Source organism: Plectropomus leopardus, chromosome 2, assembly GCF_026936395.1.
Source record: "Plectropomus leopardus strain MGB_pleo_1.0 chromosome 2, ASM2693639v1, whole genome shotgun sequence".
Taxonomy (NCBI): Eukaryota; Metazoa; Chordata; class Actinopteri; order Perciformes; family Serranidae; genus Plectropomus; species Plectropomus leopardus.
Window position 1 is genome coordinate 7,534,687 of NC_142177.1, and position 16,882 is coordinate 7,551,568.

Genomic DNA, 16,882 nt, shown 5'->3' on the forward strand with positions numbered 1-16,882 from the left:
CATGCCAAAGCTGCCTTTGTGAAGTCCTTATTCATATGTATTTGGGGCAGGTGACGGTATGAAAGCCGTAGTTTAGAAAGGAGCAACCTCAACTAGATTAGCCACGAGCAAACATATTTTTCCCCGCTGATAAAATAATGAGAATGTAGAATCCATTCAACAAGGAAGTTATTGTTAAAGTAGACCATTGTCTGCTAAAGACTTCCAATCACAGGCAATATTGCATTCTGGCTTTGCTGTTGTGTTGTCTGTGGCACTCAAAAAAGGTTAGTAATATCATCCTGAATGTGAATGAGTGGAGTGCACCGCATCAAAGCGAGAATGAAAATATTCAGTTTCACTTAGTTTCAAAGCAGGCAAGATTTTTTCATTCATACAAGGGGTTGACCGATATTGGTTTTTCAGGGCTCATACCGATTATTAGTACTTAATGAGACTAATGACTGATATTTGGAACTGATTACAGTAAAAATCAAAAATTATGTGGAAATTTAGGAATTTGGAATATAACTCCAACACAAAACTGTGTTTAAATGCCTTTAGCAAATGTTTAATCAAAACTTAAACTTAGAACATAATTTGCAGCAAGTTCCCTACAACCTTTTTTTATTAAGTTAAGGGATGACTTAAATTAGAAATGAATAAATAAAAGTAGCTCCCTGAGGTTCCTACCATGCTGATACTTTCTCTGCATGTATAGCAGACTGCCTTCTCTGGTGTTGGTTGCGTGTAATATGCACACTTTTACATTAATTAATGTTATTAGCGATCATTAAGATAAAACGCCGATAGAGATAATCGGCAAAATGCCAAATAATAGCTCTGATAATCAACCAGGTTGACAATCTGTTGACCCCTAGTGCATACACAAGTAACATTTTCAGTTCTACAGCAATACTGTTTTATCATGTGTCCAACCATCCATCAGTGCGTATGTACATCCGTGTGTCCTATTCTTGTGATTGCGATATCTCAAGACCACCAAGAGGGAATTTCTTCAAATTCAGCTCAAATGTTCCCTTGGACCCAGCGATGAACTGATTACATTTACTCACTTGCATTCAGGTCACTGTGACCTTGTCTGTCTCATTTTTGTATACGCATTATCTTAAGAACAACTTGAGGGATTTTTTTTTCAATAGCAAATGAACTGATTAGATTTTAGTGGTCAAAGGTCAATGTCAGTGTGACCTTTCATCCATTTCACTCTTTTAATTGAGATATCTCTTGAAGACCATTAGGGAATTTCTTCAAATTTGGCATAAATGTTTTCTTGGACCTTTCAATGAACTGACTAGAATTTTGTGGTCAAAGGTCAAGGTCAGTAAAACCTTGCATCCATCTTTTTCTCATAAATGAGACATCTCTTTAACACCTTGAGGAAATTTCTTCCAGTTTTGCACAAATGCTCACTTAGACTCAACAAAGAACTGATTGTATTTTTGCAGTTAAAGATCAAGGTCATCAAGCAGATTTATCAGGGTGGCCATGACTTCACTGCTTCAAAAATCACAAATAAAGGCGTAATTTGATTAGGAGCGAAAAAACTGCCATTAACCTACAGTAATGCTTTGGTTAGGTTGCCTGAATCTTACTATAGATAGATAGAAGGAATTACACAAAGTTTTTTAAAACATCCAATACAAGATATCAGATGCAAAATGTACTGTAATCAGTACAGTGCCATATTATGTTGTCAGACCACAGTGGTGTTATTTATGAATATTCTACATGGAAACTTTATATAAATGTTTGTCATGTTATTGCATGATAAACTGTAACTGAATGCAAGTGAATAATCAAATACACATATAATCAGATAACAGCTTTAAATAAATCAATGCTTTGACCACTAGGAGTGGTGTTGAGGAATGTTTTTATGAAAAGGTCCTTTGAATGTAATGTAATGTTTACAAGAATCTCCACAGAGTGCTTTTAAGGTAATGTTGATGTGAAGGATCAAAATCTCAAGAAGAATATAATGCTATAGCATAAATGCTTTTCCATTGTCTTCCATTGTAAAATTAGATATAAATAGAATGCTGCAAATTTTAGCCAAAGACTTTATTGTTTATATTTGACAAGTGGTTAAATGTGTTTTTGAAATGAAACATAAGATATGTTTCAGAAGGTCCTTCATATATTAATACAAATACATCTCATGTCAGGTACTTCAGAGTTACCTGGATTAGAGTAGAGCATGACTGACCCTAATTAGGTATGTTACAATTGTTCCACCATTTCAGTTATAGTAAACCACCAATCAATCAGTGACTCAGTGAACCAATTATTCGTTCAATCAACAAAGAATATAAAAAAAAAAAAAAAAATCATGCTTCAATATTTATTTGATAAAATGCTTTTAAAGAAGGTCAAATTGAGGTCAATTTGTCCAATAGACATACAGTATGACGGAGGCAATGAGCTAACAGGAAATCATCTATTTCAAACGTCCATCATTCACTTACTGTGCAGTAAAGTTGACTTATAGCTTCATTATAGCAAGGTGCCCATTTCAGCCAGAGGCTCTCCGGCATTGATCACATTTTGATGGAGGACTTTAATTTGTCTCCTTTACAAATAGGAGGGGTCACCAGAGAACATCAGTCGAATCACTCATGCATTTAATCAACAGGTATTATACGAATCAAGATAAAGAAAAGGCTCTATTGATGAGGTCTGAGTTCTAGTGAAACCCTCCTTCTCATTACTCAACTCCCATTAGGGGATTCTGCGAACCCCTTGCCCCCATGTGCACATTAGATTATCAGATTTGCTCAGGGGAATCTTGAACTATATTGCATTTGGCTTGTGATTTGCCTGTGCACGTCGCCAATCTAACAACCCCACATGATGACGCGGCACACAGCTGGTGATAATTGACCAGGGTGCTTTGGGTGTGGCTGAATCCTCATAGAGTTGATTCCAATTGGAGGTTATTTCTGTAATGGAGAAATGTGTCATGGTGCGAACTAGGCATGGGCATCGTGAAATATTTCATAAATTTTTAAAATTTTACTGGGGTATATCATATATGACGGTATAAGTATGCTACTAAAACACAATGGAAACCCACAAAATGTTAGGAAAAGTAATATTGTCACACCTATTTTCCTTATTTAACAGTGAAATACAACTACACACCTTTTGAAATTCAACTTTCTCTCAGTCACAGAAGACCGACAAGGCTTATTTTCCTCGTTACTCATACAGCACACCCAGGGTTGAAAATTAGCACCAACCACCAGCCAAATGCTGGGAAAATTAAGTGGCTGCTAGATTTACTTTATTCATCAGCCAAAATACAGTTGTAATCTATTAGATTTTGGAGTCTACCAGCCACAGTGGCAGGTGGACAAAAAAGTGAATTCCCAACCCTGAAAACACCTCATTCAAACTTCACAGATACAAACTAAAACATATCCAAAGTGTCTTGGTTACCCTTGTTAGTTAACTAGTTAGTAAGTCCACAGTTCCAGCATTCACCAGCTCTGGTTTGGTTGACATTGCTGTGTTTCGAGCCAGGGTAGTGCCACAAAATGTTTAATTTTCAGCTTGGATTGTGCCACCAGAATCAGAATTTTAAGCAAAAATATGATCATGCCTTAACCACAGCACTGCTGAAAAGTAAAGTTTCAATGTGTGTCTTACATAATAACCTGCAAAGGTAACATATCCATGGTTTGCAGAAATGTACAATGACGGCATTGATTCTGGCAATTGGGTTGCACCAAGGACACGCATGCATACATGGACATGCACAGTTGAGTTATGGCTGGTTTTGAAGGTGATGTGATAACTGTTCCCATGGTGGCAAGTTTACATACATTATTCAACAATAACTAACATGAAAAAATATTTTGCTACCTTTCATGTTTGCTAGTTAACAACTAGCTAGCTAATAATAGCTTAATTCATAGTGTCTCTCAAAGGCTACTGCTGTTTCCTTGCCTGTTACACAGTGCATCAGTTGACATCTTAAATCAGTGAATGCACCTTAAATATCAATATTACAACTTTGACCATTCGATTTGTTTTTAATGGCTCTCTTGCAGGACATAAACTTCAGTGGTGATTTGATCTTTGAAAAAATGTAAATGAGTTTCAATGGCATTATGAAAACTGAATATTCTAATTCCTTACTTGGAGTAAAAACATGATTGTGCGTTGATCTGGCAGTACTACATCACCGTATATAGTATATATCTCGATTTCTATAATTGTCTTAATATGAATATTTGTCTTCTCTTCCATTCAGAAAGCTTTGATGTCTAGGCTGGAGCGGTGTATGGAGATTTACACCATGGGAAAAGCAGGGTTAATGAGGACATAGTATACATTTTTAAACTACAGAGTGAAAGCTGTGTGTGTGCAGGCAGACCCACTGAGAATGTCCATGAACCGCAGCCGTGAAAGGGTCGCCCTTAGACTAAAATTGGTTTATACTCCTTTCAAAAATCACCAGGCATGAACATTTGCTTTAAACAATCTTTCAGGAATGCGTATCCTCAGACCTCCTTAACGCTAATGTGTTTTCAGCAGAGCTGGAAATGAACATCTTGGAGCATTTTTCGATCTTTAAGCTTGAGAGCAGGATTATTGTACTAACCCTCCTGCTTATCAGTTTGGAACAAAACTCACTTTACAATGGATGATATGGCCCGGATATGGATTTGAGAGGTGGCTGAAAATTGACTACTGGAAACAGGAATGATGCACAATATGCAGACCAAAAAAGCTTGGCATTAATATGCTGCAGAGTGCAATAATGGATTTGCAAGTAGAGTGAACCTCATATAGGCTTGGGGGAAAGGAACTGTACAGATGTTTATTGCAGCTTTAGTTACACTCCTCAGCATGGAGAGTTATAAGTTGATTTGTTTTTCATGCACAAATGAATAAAAAAGGCTTGATAATAACACATGTGCCCACTGAATCTAAAAATCCAATTACATTTTTGACTTAGTCACCTGCTTGTTCACTGGCTGACTGCAACAACAGACAGTGGTGTGCAACAAAGTGATGTGGGAGGCATTGTTTGATTATTAATAACTGCTCTAATATTGTTGTTTCCAGTGATTTATCATTTTCTGTGAGTTATAAAGCTGTAGCAGGTTTTTCTCAAATTTCTATGATAGAAATGATGAGTAAAATGTCATCATGTAAAAAAAACCCAAAAAAAACCCAAAAAACACCCTAAAATTAAAAGCATGTAATTGAAGACACTTTTTATGTAGATCTTTGATATGATATATGACTGTGTGTGATATAAATTATTCCTCTGTGCCATAGAGCTCTGTTATTGTCCAAAAACAATTAACTGACTCTCCAAAGCTTTGCTAGTTTGGCTGCTGGTATAAAGGATAATCGGGGGAGAGTCGTGTTTTGAGTAAATTGAAAATTACTTCTTAGTAAGGGGAAAGGTTTGTTCTTTCTCTATTCTTTTTCTTCACTTTAGGTTTCACATATCCAGCAATACCTTTGTTGGTGGTTCAATGTACAGTAATAGTCCAGCTAAGATGTGAAAAATATTATTACAAGAGGAATACATCTCGAGCAAGTAGCTACCTCTTAGGCTTGGGCAGTATCACGGTGCAGTGTGATTTTCAGTGCCAACAAATTTGCAGACACTTATATTTTGTAGTAGACTAAGATAGAGGTCAGTCTCTATTGGTGGAACAGGCAGCTGAGCTGACAAACATGGCGAACGAGGATAACGTTACAGGACTGTAAACGATTGGCATGCAAAGCTGGAGAGACTGCAGGAAAACTGCATATTTTCACATCTAATTGGGTGAATTAAGGGTGTATTTCAACAAAACCAGAATTTGTGATTGTTGTTAACAGTAGACTAACTAACCAGGTGACTAGCAAGACTAACTAAGATGCTTGGGTGACTTTAATTTTTTCTTTCTGTTGAGTTTGAATAAAGTGTTTTACGTGAGTTAACAAGACAGTTCAGCTTATGTTAGTCGAAGTTTGGTGAAAGAAAGAAACTTTTTTCAGAAGGTGTACAGTTGTATTTCTCCATATTTTTCTGAATATTGGGTTAAGAATATTACCTTTCTTGACACTTTGTGACGATATATTATGTATTGAATATTCTGAAAAAACTAAGAGAGCTGTGGATTGAGAGGCAGCATGATTTGGTGAGTGGATGTGTCTTAGCCCCCCTGATACTTTTTCACTTTCCAGGGAGGAAGCACTCAAACCAAAAAAACAGGGGGTTTAATTTCTTTTAAAATATTTATATAAACAAACAACACTGAATCAAATACACACCTAGGAGAAGGCTAAGGTTTGTCTTTGAGCATTTTCCTACATATTTAACAGCTGTTCATAGCAAGTTATTTATGAACTGCAGTGTGACCTTTTATTTGCTGTTTTGACATATTTTACCACACCTTTGTGCCCTTCCTTACTCTGAACTCAGAACTATGCTCTTATTTTAGAACAGTAGACATCATAGATGTAACCTATACATATGTTTACATTACATCTATAGCTCATTAAATCAATCACGCGCACGCACACACACACACACACACGCACGCACGCACGCACACACACACACGCACGCACACACATACATGCGAACATGAATAATAGGGGACTATCTAAGTGTACTATCCAAGAGGGAACCTTTATTAGCAGTCATTTTAAAAATACAAAACTAGAATTGAAAATTTACTTTTGAGGTCTTCTTTCACAATATTACTGCAAATGTGATTTTTACAATTTTTTAAAGAAATTGCCAAGAGGGGACCTGAAGCCTTGAGCGACGCCTGCCTCATCAAAGGGGGACATCCATATACTGCAGTCAAACTGGTTTATCCTGGTTCTCTCACCTATAGAGTGCTTTTTTTTCACTAAACTTCATTTGTATCTTTAAAATGGGTATGTAAACTTTATTGCTTGCAATATATCAACATTTTTGTGATAATAAATATTACAGAAATAATACTTGCCAAAGCAAAGTATATCTTTTAAAGAAGGCCCCATAATCCTGTGAATTCAGTTTTATCTTTTACTATTTACTGTTAATAACTTTATTGTTGTCTTTGTTTTATATATATATATATATATATATATGTATATTTAGACCAGACCAATTGTAACTACCAATGTATCACCAAAAATTCAGAAAAATAAATCTATAAACGAGTAACATTATACATAAAATGATCAGCAATATAATTACTTATTTTAATAAATAATATATTTATTTTAATTAATTAATCACTATAAAATGATTTAACACAAGTCTGTGACTAGATTCCAAAAGCTGTTTGCTTCCAAAAGAAAGAAATCAAACTGTGACATGACAGATGAGCTCAGGTCCAGAGAAGTCAGTATGCGTTTCTGGATTTTGTTGAATCTGGCTTTCACTTAGCATAGTAGAGTCTTAAATTGCATTTATAGATGCAGTGATGAACTGTGTTCACTGTCAGTGGTTTTCAGTGTCCCCAAGCTCATTTTGTGATATCATGTTGGTATTTAATGCAGTGCAGCTTTATGGGTCAAAGGTCATGGCCATTCATTTTTGGTTTTTAGCCTTGTCCCTTTTATGCAGAGATTTCTCAAGGTTCTCTAAATCTTTTCATGCTATTATGGCAGATAGTTAATGGATTTGAACAGCAAATATCTTGTTTTGTAATGTATTCCTTTGTGTTCACAATAGTTTTTCAGTGATGGATGAAACACCTGTGTTTGTTAGTGTATTTTAGCATTATCTAATCTAGACCCCATTCAAAGATGTTTGTTTTTTTAATGACTACAGTCTGTAACACATACTACACACACTGGCATGCAGCATTGTCACAGTGCACAGAGAGTGTGCGTGAAGTGAAAGGCACATAATAAATGTTACGATAAGTTCACAATGACACTCAGCTTTACAGGACTTTACATTCCAGCATTGTAACTGAAACTTTTTCTTTAGCACTTAAAGTTTAACTGGCATGTTAGTGTTTTTGATGGGCATTGAAATGGTGATGAGCCACCAACAACTCATCTCAAAACCATCACAACAGGATACACATCTATGAATGGGCCTTCATAAGTCAACTTCTGTTTGTACTCTTTGAACTTTGCACTCTAAAAAGAAAAAAAATGTCCACACTCCATTTCCTTTTGTAAGAAAACTAAAAAAGGAGTTTTAAATTAAAATTATGTAACATCAAACTTTGACTTGACCTTTAAAATTGTTCAATTTCCAAAATACTTACCTGCAACTTGTTTGTTGGTGCACATTACAGAAGAAGGTCCACCCTTGAGTAGGATATAATGACATGAGTCCACTGTTGGCTGGTACATAATGTCACAAGTTCCTTCTTAGATAGCACGGAGTGACGTTCACACTCAACCATGTAAAGCACATACAAACATATTTAATAATACTTGTGAAAAAAAATCTCATCTGAATAATGTTACATTTCTTCTTCAAATATGATTTGTTAGTATGTTTGTGTAAATAGAATATAAAGGCTCAACTTTAGTGGCTGGCTTAACCTTTTTATGGCTTGATACTGTATTAATGGGAAATTATGCCCATTTCTAAAATACATACATATTATTTCTGTGATCTAAGGCAGTCTAAAACATTAGTAAACATGGGCAACTCAATTCATATCCAAAAACTGGAGTGCTTGTGATGTCATGTGATATAAAGTGTAGAGTTGCTCCATTGATATGAAATTGTGAAAGATTTTCTAGATGACACTGAGAACAGCCAGAACAATGTTATAAGTATATGGGAACATTTTCTGTTACAGAACTGACAACACCAATATAATAAAGTTCATTTGGGTTTAAGGGATAACAAACATTCTGTTGGTCCCCAAAATTAGGCTCTCGATGAGCAGAAGGAGCAGCTCCAGACTTTATACTTCATGACATTACAAGTCTGAGACTTCTTTCTCTAGTGTCTAGATCAGAGATATCACACATACTGGCTGATCCCTTGGCCATGGAAAAAACATACTGGAATTCCTACTTTAGATGTTCACCTTTACGATGAAGGGTTTCCAGAAAGGACCAAAATTGAATAAAGGTCAGCAACAGTATTTGCTGATTAATCATAAAAATAGATTTATTATCAGACTTTTACTGAAATTCCCATTAAGAGTTATTACAAGCACAGGATCTTTTTACAATGTATGCAAGGCAGCTTTCAATTTATATGCATAAGAATGCATTTTCTTTGTTGATCAACATTACAGAAAAAAGGGCCACACATATAGAATAAAGCGACGGTGGTCCCAAGTTGGCTGGTACATAATGACACAAGTTCCCTTTTGATAGGACAGAGTGATATTCACTCCACCATAGATTAATGAAAAAGAAATAGAAAGGTGCATTTTGTAAAGAGAAAATATCTAATACAAAATGTATCTATTCAGTAAAGCTTCTCATTGTTTAGTAAATTGGCACCAGAAATGTTGCCATTGTAGCTTTTAAAATAAAGGCTATAATGTGAACACAATTATAACTTGTCTTAATATTCACTGTGACGTGACAGATGAGCTCAGGTCCGGGGAAGTTGGCAGTGTTTCTGGATTTTGTTGATATCTGGCTTTCACTTTGCATAGTTAAGTCTTAATTTGCATTTACAGATACAGTGATAAACTGTGTCCACTGTCAGTGGTTTTTAGTGTCCCCGAGCTCATTTTGTGATATCCTTCAGTCATGTTGGTATTTAATGCAGTGCAGCTTTATGGGTCAAAGGTCATGGCCATTCATTTTTGGTTTTTAGCCTTGTCTCTTTTATGTATTTCTCAAGGTTCTCTGAATCTTTTCATGCTATTATGATAGGTAATGGATTTGAACACCAAATATCTTGTTTTGTAATGTGTTCCATTGTGTTCAAAATGAATAGTTTTTTAGTGATGGATGAAACACCTGTGTTTGTAAGGGCATATTTTAGCATTATCTAATCTAGACCCCATTCAAAGATGTTTGTTTTTAATGACTACAGTCTATAACATATACTACACACTGGCATGCAGCATTGTCACAGTGCACAAAGAGTGTGCATGAAGTGAAAGGCACATAATAAATAATATAATAATACGATAAGTTCACAATGACACTCAGCTTTACAGGACTTTTAAATTCCAGTATTGTGAACTAAAAACCTTTCTTTAGCACTAAAGTTTAACTGGTATGTTAGTGTTTTTGATGGGCATTGAAATGGTGATGAGCCACCAACACCTCATCTCAAAAACCATCACAGCAGGATACATCTATATGAATGGGCCTTCACTAGTTATCTTCTGTTGACCCCATTCAAAGAGGTTTGTGCAACCCAGAACTAAGTTTTTATTATTGTTATATCTATTTTTTGGTTGTTTTTGATAACTATAGTTGGTAACACATAAAGTTGTAAATTAGTTGGCAAATACAGGGCTGGTATACAGCATTGTCACTGCGGCACAGAGAGTGTGCATGAAGGCATGTGAGATTGCTAAAATAAGTTTACATTGACACTCAGCTTTACAGGTCTTTACATTCCAGTGTTGTCAACTGAAACAACTCTTTAGCACTTAAAGTTTAACTAATGTTAATGTGTTTCTGATGGCCATTATGTTAAAAAATTCAGACAAACAGAGCCACTTGAGAGCCAAGATGTCCTACTGCTTTAGAGGGCCACTTAATAAATAATTACCTTTCAATTATTTCAGTGATATTACATACATGTGGTTATTATGTCACTTCCCAGCAGATGTTTCTTCATGTGAAAACATGTTTAACTCCTTTTTGAATAGCTTGTAGTCAATTGTGCAATTGACTCAAATGTGGAATTCTGCTTGTATTTCTACTCTTTACAGTTTAACATTATCTTACCCAACATCCACTTGTTTTAACACAGGAAAGAGGAAAAGCCATGTTTCAGTCAGATACAACATCTAGGATATGAGAAGTAAGCAACCCTGAAGCCCAATGTGTAATGTCCTCACGACCATAACGACCATCGTCAGCTAGAAGAAACCATCCCCCGTGACTGCAGGGAATCAAGGCCTGACAGGATTTTCACAGGCTGACTTGCAGAGAATCAAACCCCTCACCCACTGCAGGTCACTCACTTCTCAGTGGCAGCAGTCTCCACTGTTCAACACTCAAAGTTAGGATCTGAGAATCATATGGGTGCTGGTCACCCACCTCTTCAGTGTAGAAGAAATTACATATTTTTGTCCACTTCATCAACTTGAAGGCCAAGTAAATATAAAATATATCTACAAAACTGTGTGTGAATGTATTAAAGACATTGCTTTCTAAAGAATGCACAAAGCCACTGAATCAAATGTACATAGATCATACAGAGATGAATAACATTTTTTTCACACATATGAATACTCTCGCCTCTTTTAGGGATGCATCTTACTCCATAAATGTGGTAATTTTACGGTCGTATCATCTTTCTGAAGCTGGCAATACTGTATTATAGGCATCATTAATAATTTGTTAACTGACTGTTAATTATACTTTTGTCAATACTCCTTGATAACCAATGAAGAAATGATAACTAATTAACTTTACCCATTATAAGTAATGTTATAGATTATTATTTTATTAGTCAAATACCAAGACTTATACAGTCTTGTATAAATACATAAACTAAGTATTAATGGTTTCCAACTAATTTGTAAACCTTCGTAAAACAAAAAGTAAATTATACAATATAAATATCTCTTGGATAGATAGACCAAATATTTATAACACTTTGTTAACTATTAATAGTTGGTTTGAAAACTGTTTATAAACATTGTTTGGATGGTTCTATAAACTGCTAATGGTAATAAACTGTTAAACTGTTAACAAATACCATACATGTAGCAGATCTTGAAATACTATTTGGAAGACCATTATAAAGTTGCAGTTGCTATTTAAATCTTTTGAGTCACTTAATAAATAATGTCTTTCTAAGCACTTTGTAAAGTATACATACACGCTTGTCTCTTCATTAAATTTTTAATAGGTTACAACAATAACCCACTACATTTATCTTTGGCTCAAAGTTGCATGTCAACATTGACTTTCTGTTCATATATGTGTTTAAAATGATAATCACACAATCAGGACACAAACATGTACTCTTTATGTAGCTCACCTATAAAACATTTAAAAGAGCCAAATTAGTTTTACTCCATACAATCAATAACCATTGACAACATTTTAACTATCTAAATAATGTTTGTAGATGCTTTACAGAGTATCTAATTCTGTAGTATTGTTTTACCTCTTTAGTTAAAACAGAACCTTTTATTATAATTAGAATAATGAAATGTAAACTTGAGGCAATAACTGTGCAACATCAAATGGTATGTCATGAAATAACAGATGTAATCATTAGGTAACTGAATATGTTCAACTACTTAAATATCCATAATAGTACAAGTTTTGAAAAAAAAAACAGTATTTAAATGGGAATTAAAGTGGAGAATTGTATGCTCATCTGCATAATTTCAGGGTGTTCTTCCCAATAATCCAGGGATGTTGTACTAACCAAGATAAGCAGTGTGTGCTACTTTGTTAAACCCAGGATGGGGGAATAAGCCACGTTTCAGTCAGTCTAAATCAGATACAGAATCTTGATATGAGAAGTTAGCAACCCCTTAGCTCATCGTGTCATGTAAGCAACGACCATCGCTAGCTAGAAGAAACCATCCCCTGCGACTGCAGGGAATCAAGGCCTGACAGATTTTCACAGACTGATTTGCACAGAGTCAAACCCCTCACCACTGCAGGTCACTCACTTCTCAGTGGCAGCAGTCTCCACTGTTCAACATTCAAAGTTAGGATCTGAGAATCATATGGGTGCTGGTCACTCCACCTCTTCAGTGTAGAGGAAATTACATATTTTTGTCAGCTTCATCAACTGAAGGCCCATAAATCTAACAATATATCTATAACACTATGTGATTGCTTACTTAATAATGCAGAGCACCACTGAATCAAATGTTTAACATCTTAGAGAGATGAACAACAATTTTTTCACAAACAAATGAATATTTAACCTCCTTTAGGGATGCATTTCGCTCCATAAATGTGCTGGTAATTTTACATGTCAGTGTCATCTTTCCTAAGCTGGCTGTTAATTTCACTTTTGTCAATACTACTTGATAACTAATAAATAAATTGCAACTACTGATGGTACGCTGATACACTGATGCACTACTGATGGTATATTGTTAAACTGTTAAAAAATACCATGTAGTGGATCTTGACATATTATTTGGGAGGCCATTTTAAAGTTGCATTTGCTGGGTTTTAAATCTTACAGTCACTTAAAAATGCTTTGTTTCTCAGCGCTGTGTTAAGCATGCATACACGCTGTTCTCATTAAATGTTTTATAGGTTAGAAAACTATTTATTTTCATATATAAGTTCAAACTGATTTATGACCAAACCTTTTAAATTTATATATCACTGCAGCTCAAATGAAAAGGGTTCAGGAGGTGAAAAAATGGACCATATAAATTCAACATTACAGATCAATAACAAAACCTATGTTACAAAACTACAATAATCCGCCTTGTTTTTTCTTTGGCTCAATGTTGCATTCTGACATTTTATTTCTGTTTCCTGAATATGTTTACCATGATGATCAGACGATCACTCTTACTTTAGTTTTGTTTTACTCCTATAGTTGAAACCAAACCTTTTATTATGATTAGAACAATTAAATGTTAACTTGGCACAATAAACTATGTAACATCACAATGGTTTGCCATGAAATTCATGTAATTATTAGGTGATTAAATATGTTCAAATATTTAACTATCCAGTAAAAAAAGTACAACTTTTGTATCAGTATTCAAGCTAGTGGGAATTTGAGTGGAGAATTATATGCCCAATCTGTAAACTTTTAGGATGTTCTTCCCAATAATCCAGAGATGTTGTACCAGCTAAAAATAAGCACTGTGTGCCACTTGCTTAACCCAGGACAGGGACAGACCCATGTCTCAGGCAGTCAGAGTTGGATGTAACATTCTAGCTAATATAAATTAGCATCTCTGAAGCTTAATGTGGAATGGCCTATTGACCATCGTCAACAACAAAGAAACCAACCCCCACACTGCAGAGAATCAAGGCTCTGGCACAGAGCTGCACACGCTGACCCTCACCCTCTCCAAGTCACTCATTTTCAGAGGCAACCTTAAAGGCACATGGGTTGACACTCCACTCAGTCAATGTGGAGGATTGTTTAATGCTTACATCATAAACTAAAAACCCTTTAAGGAATTTGAAATTCTTCATAAACCAAAACTGTGTTGAATAATAATAAGTCCCTCTGGTCACTGCAGCATGCACACAGAGAGATAAAATCATTTAATCCAATACAAATGAGTAGTCAGCCTCTGTTAAAGACACAATCCATAAATGTGCTGGTAATTTTGCATGCCAGTACACCCATTTAAAAACGCTCAGTTCCCTCTCCTACAACAGAAGACTTTAAAGGTCGTACACAGCAGACAATCCAATCCAAATCTCTCAGCGTTATTTTTTTATTTTACTTGAAAGTGAACTTATTTTGATCCTAGTTCTGCAGTTTTTGTATTGTTATTGTTTTATATTTCTTTAGTTGTTTTAGTAGTTGTAGTTGTTTCGGTTTTCTTGAGATCTAGTAATGTGTATATACAATTTTGTCTGTCTAATGCAGATTTAAGATTAATTTAAAACATTGGAGAAAATATAAAACAAAACAAACAAACAAAACAAGAAGTGTCATTTGTACAGGCCAAGAGGGGACAAAGTGTGGACTGACTTTCCTTTTTAGAATTTAAAGTTAAAAGTACAGCCAAAAGTACAGCCAAAAACCTATAGAATTTGAAATAGTTCATCTCAGCAGTTGAACAGAGGGTTTCAGAGGTTAATCATTCCTCTAACTGACTTATCCTGTAACTGAGACAAACTGATTGCTCACAAAACCTCCCATATTATAAATACCATTAAAGATTGCTCTAGTCATTTATATCATGATGGGTTGTCAATGTGTTTTCAACACAAGGTAAAAAGAAGCACACTCTTAAACAGCAACTCAAAACTTATTCAGGTGCACGATTCAAAAAGCAATGTAATAAAAAAACTAAATGATATTTCTATCTCCAATTTCCTAAAAAATAAATAATTTTATTATTACATTTTGTAAGATTATTTTCTTTGAACAATAATGCATCTAACTTCTTTTTCCTATTCTTTGTCATTTATCCATGTTGAGATGGAAATGTCACTCTCTACTATATATCTAAGATGGATCTCAAGTCATAATATACCAGTCAACAGTGGACTCATGTCACTTTATACAACTCAAGTGTGGACCTCTTTTCTGTAATGTGGAGCGACAAATAAAATGGATTCTATAGATGGGCACACATACATTGATTTCAACCATAACAATAAATGCCAAATTCAGTTGATTCCTGTGAATTCTGGGAGACCTGCAATTTTGTCAAATCACTGCAACTATACAGAATTCTTAACTATTTAAACCGGTTAAAATCTGATTTTCACTGTATGTCTGCTCACAACTAATCCACTCAGTTCCTCAGTTGCCCTCTAAGTATTTCTTGAGTGGCTCTGATGTTTTACAAAGAAGACTTTGACCAGCAAAGCTATTTTAAATTATTTGCTTCATTTTATGCAAATATTGGTTTCTGAAAAGGCATCATTCAATGATGATGAAACTTTATTCCTTTTTTTAAAAAAAATAATAACATTTTTGTTTTAATATTCTTTTCCCAATAGAAAAAAAAACTTTAAATCCTCAAAAATAAAACCTAAAACTTGCATGGCATTTTTTTTGCTTGTAAAAACTGTTAAATGGAAGTTTTGAGTACGTCCATCCATATTCTCAAGTGATGCTAGCCACGCAAGATGTATGCAGATGTGCCTCGTGCTGTCTGGCTGTTCACTGACGATAATAATAAGCCGCTGGCTCTGTCCGGCTATGTTCTCATCTCACATCATCCTGCCATGATCCAGATTGATGCAGGTATGCCAAAAGCACTGACAGAGGGAATGTATTTGAAAAGTTAACAATGAGAATGGACTGGGGTAGCCCCCTTTTTAAACACAGTGTCAAGCTATAAAATGGTAAAGACATCCACAACGGCTGAGCCTTTATATTCAGTTACAAAAATACATACTTACAGATCCTTTTAGAAGCAAAAAAAAATACATGATTTAGTTTAGATATATTTACAAGTAACTTGTGTCATTATGTACCAGCCAACTGTGGACCCCTGTTGCTTTATACTACACAAGTGTGGACCTCTTTGCCTGTAGAGTAGATCAGCAAATAAAATGCATTCCTGTGATTATAGAGAAACAAAACATATGTACATTGTAAGATTGACAGAAATCTAGTGCTTCTAGTGCATCTAAAAACTCAAAGGGAGTTTTGGAGGATTGAGCTAATCTCAAGGTTAAGTTAAATTCTGATAATAAACTAATTTAAGCAATTCATTAAAATTAGTAAAGATCTTGCTGGTATTTTCTCCACATTTTCTTCCTACCATTATTATTATTATTATTATTATTATTATTATTATTATTATTATTATTATTGTTATTGTTATTTCTCCTTTCTTTAGATTTTAAAATATTTCCTTGCCCTCTGGGGAAGCCGTATTGTAAAACAGTGTCAAGCTAGATGGTTAAGCCATCCACTAAAACTGAGCCTTTATAGTTTGTTATAAAATATTAGTTATAATTATAATAATCACAGTCATTGTAATCATAGTTGAGGAATAATTTTTGAATTATTTAGGTGAGATTCTTTTTGTGTAAGTCTTATCTATCTCATTTTATTTATTCTTTACATGGTGGAGTGTGAACGTCACTCCATGCTATCCAAGAGGGAACTAACTGTCATTATGCA

General features: G+C 34.8%; 1 protein-coding gene across 5 annotated transcripts in view; it reads left to right on the forward strand.

Annotated features, from left to right (window-relative positions):
• Positions 1 to 16,882, forward strand: part of cntn4 (contactin 4) — a 275,881-nt gene that overhangs the window by 83,190 nt on the left and 175,809 nt on the right. The window lies entirely within an intron of this gene.